Source organism: Pteropus vampyrus, unplaced genomic scaffold, assembly GCF_000151845.1.
Source record: "Pteropus vampyrus isolate Shadow unplaced genomic scaffold, Pvam_2.0 Scaffold49, whole genome shotgun sequence".
NCBI classification, from domain to species: Eukaryota; Metazoa; Chordata; class Mammalia; order Chiroptera; family Pteropodidae; genus Pteropus; species Pteropus vampyrus.
In genome coordinates, this window is record NW_011888830.1 from 5,736,916 (window position 1) to 5,740,975 (window position 4,060).

Here is a 4,060-nt window from a genome sequence, read left to right on the forward strand (position 1 = left end):
GCACTCTCCCAACGCCCCGAAGGCCCTTCGTCCAGGGCCTCTCGCGGCTTCGCTCATTTTACTCACATCTGCCACGTCACCTCGGGTAGGTCTTCTGTGGTCGCCAGCAACCTGCAACCCTCCCGCCTCTGGATCACCTCCACGCCCTGCTTTACCTCTGCTGCATTACTTATTTGCTTAGCTTTTTTTTTTTTTTTTCTCACTCACTAAAATTAAGCTTTCTGAGGGAAGGGGCTACGTCTTCTGGGTTGTATTTCCAGTGTCTAAAACAGAAGCTAACCCCAAAGAGGCCCTTACTATTTGTTGAGCGAGAGCTCTTAACGACCATGCTGCGCTGCCTACTGTCGTGGCTGAGGCCACGGGAGCAGGAGCGGGCATCTGGGGACATACGCAGGGTCAGAGGGCAGAGACCCAGGGCAGACATCTTGGGACACCCCAAAATTTCAGGCAGTGGCAGGGAAGGAGCCTGAGGAGGAGCGTGAGACGGGACAGCAAATAAGGTGGGAGAAAACCAGAACAGAAAGTGTAAGAAAAACGCGTTTCAGTTCGTAGGGAGTATGCGATTATGCCAAAGATTAGAAAAGCACCAAATACACCAAAAAAGTGTTACGATTCGTGATAAGGGCTGTGAAATGTACAGGATATAGTAGTAGGAAATGACAACTAGGGGGGTACGGGTGAGGCATGACACCTTCTTAGAATAAAGGAACTATCCGAGCGCTGATTAACTAAACAGAGAGCTGGATAACCAGACCCGCGGAGACCGGCCGGGGGAGCAGTGTTCTCGGCACGTGGAACAGCGTGTGGAACAGCCACGGCGGAATGAGTGTGCGCGTCCGAGGCACCGAAAGGCAGTCAGTGTGCAAGGGCAGAATAGGTGAGGGGAAGATGGAAGGAGATGAGCTGGAGAGGCAGACGGGGCTTCCCGGGTCACGGTCAAGAGCTTGGATTTTATTTAAAGGTTAAGGGGAAGTCACTGATAGTTTTAAAGTAGTTTGATCTGCTTTTGAAAAAAGATTCTTCCGGCAGCTGTGTAAAGAGTACTAATTAGGTTATTGGTGACCTGAGTGAACAGCTTTGGTCTACTGCGGGCGGAGGCTGGGGGGCAGTGAGGGTAGGGAACGTACACGAAACAGTTTCTCTTCCCCATTCATTCATTCATTCATTCACTCACCCAGCAAATATTTATTACCATCCACGTACGACAGGCAACATCGACATAAGTGAACGAAAGACAAGGTTTCTCTTCCCGTGGACTTTACATGCTGGGAGGGCAGACAGGCGATAAATAATACAGAAGATAATTCACGGTGATTAAGTGCCAGGGAGATCACGGAACGAGATGTTGCGTGTGGGCGGGGAAGGGCCGCTTCAGAGAGAATGGCCACTGAGAACGTGGGGCGCTTCAGCTGAAACCAGGCTCACGAGGAAACCACAGCCGGGGGACGATGATGCTGTGAACAAGCATTTCGGGGAGCAGAGCAAGCTGGGCCCTGCTGTGGGAACAGCACTGCCGGGCTGGTGGTGGGGGGGGTGGGGGGCCGTGGAGCAGAGGTGCTGGCCGGCGCGGGGGCAGGCCTGCTGTGTCCCGGGATCCGGAGTGTCTGAGCACACTGAGAAGCCACCGGCCATTTAAGCAGAGAAGCTTCATCAGAAGACAGGAAAAGAAAGCTAAAGAAAGGTCTTAAAACGCTCACTGTTCAGATAAACAAGATAAGCTATTAGGTAAAATGAACAAAAGAAGCGGAAAATAACAGTTCTTTATTCTGCTAATGGGGAAAAAAATAACAGCAATACGAAGCTAAAATGACTGGTCAGATTTAAAACAATCATACCTAAGAGAAAATTGATTATTATGTGAAATGATATAAAAATAAAAAAAAAAATCACTAAGCACGCATGAGATCAGCGTTATTAGCGAACGTATCTACGGTAAAGCAAACAGACAGGCCAGAGGAAGTGGACTGAGAAAGGCTGTTTATCTCTGGAATAACATCATATTCTATTTTACACAGTTACTACCGTAACAATGAAAGTGAAGAAAAAAAAAAATCACACCTACGTTTTTAAGTTGTTTGACACTATAGTTTCATATTGTATCTATTCCTAGATACAGATTAACACATACTTTTAACCAAACCTTTATTCTAACGCAAGACTGTCTCCATGCTCTAAATGACCTTGGCAAAATTCTGGAAGAACTATCTCAAGACCTGGGGCTCTAAAGCTGTTTTAGAATTAGCTCTGAATAATTGTCCCACAATATGAGTTTTTTGATTAATTGCTTAAGATAAGGTCTCCTTTTCGCTGTGGCCTCCAGTGGCTCCTTCCAGCTCCCGTAATCACTTTTGTCTCATTCTTTCCTAAACCCTGGAAGGCCGCGAGAAAAATCAGAGATACCCCAATTCCATTACTTGAGGATTAGCTAAGAGATAGCCCTTTGTGTTCCATTACTGACCATTATTTGAGTAATTATTCAATAACTACCCTATGTTTGAAAGATGCACTAATTGTTTTTCTGAGGCTCACTCCCGCTTCGTGTCAGGCAAGTTAAGAATGTTACGTTTTTAACGGTTCAAATCTACATTTGGGTCACAGGAGAAATATGACTAGTAACTTTTACTGCATTTCATTTTGCTTTGATTTCTTTTCCTCAGTAAAAAGTAAAAGCTGAAACGTGAATAATTAGTCTGTTGAAGGTCTTACTGACTAACTAGAAAATTAGGACTCTACTTTTGCCCGGATTTATGTCTTACAGGAGTCAAATTTCTGCATAATTTAGATAGAAAATTGGCAGGGGGTGGCTGTTCCATCTAATTTCAGCAAAATTAGTATTCAGCAACCTGAATTTTTGGCAGTATTCCAGTATGTTTATCCAACGCACTAAGTAGACAGAAAATAAAATTGACAATAATGCCTAAAAAGTTAATTTTTCTTCAGCTCCTTTCCCGCCCCCACTCACTCTCTCTCTCTCTCTCTCTCTCTCTCTCTCACACACACACACACACACACACAAACATTAAAAAAGTGAGTGAATAATTTTTAAAAAATATTTCATGAATGGATTCATGGTTTTGTATTCTTCTTTTAATATCAATTGCAGATAGAACAAGAAAACTCACCGCAGTTTCAAAGTACAAAGAACCCTGTAATAGTGAGGTGACTTGAAGATGGTTTACTGAGAGGTAATAGTTTTTATTTTCTAATTACTTAACCTCCAAATAAAGCAAAACTGTTACGTCAATTCTTGACTATCTCTGTTAATAGATGAAAATGACAGACAATGATTCTGATTCATTATGGACTGCTTTGGAATGCGTCCTAATAGAAAGCGGAAAATCCACATAACTCATTTTCTCTTACCTCGGTTCCTCCTAGAACTCACGCTGGCCCAGAAGAAAAACAGTTAAGAGGCACAAATCGTGCATTTAACATTTACTGAGCACCTACCACCTGTAAGCCTTGAGCTCAGAGAAAACTGAAAAGTATTTCTCCTTCGAGGCTGTATTAAGTTTGTGTCGGCAAGTGTCCAAGTCTGACAAGGCTGGGAGCCGAGGGGCAGAGGTCGGTGGGAGAGGGGGTTCCATTCAGCGAGCGTTTGCTGCACACCTGCTCTGTGTCGGGCCCCCGTGCTAAGACGTCAAATAAGTAAAGAGACCCCTGAAATGCTTACCCAAGAGAAACTAACAGACATTTAAAATGACGTCAAATAAGTAAGAGACACCCGAAATGCTTACCCACGAGAAACAAACACGTCATTTAAAATGAAACAGTTTGCAATAGTAAATTGTAGCTGTTGTTATTATGACTATTCCCTCCATTTTGTGCGCGGGATTCCCTTTCTTGACTTATTTAATCATCCTTCAAGATGCAGTTTAACAAAGGAATGAGAAGACAAGCCACAGACTGAGAGAAAATGCTTGAAAAAGACATAGCTGATAAAGGACTGTCTTCCAAGATACACGAAGAACTCTGAAAACTCAACAGTAAGAAAATAATCTGATTAAAAAATGGGCCAAAGACCTGAATAAACACCTCACCTAGGAGGATACATAGATGG

At 43.7% G+C, this 4,060-nt stretch overlaps 1 protein-coding gene across 1 annotated transcript in view; it reads right to left on the minus strand.

Moving 5' to 3' along the window:
• The window catches only part of TAF3 (TATA-box binding protein associated factor 3), a 142,512-nt gene that overhangs the window by 48,986 nt on the left and 89,466 nt on the right, over positions 1–4,060 (minus strand). The gene's annotated exons all lie outside the window — the stretch shown is intronic.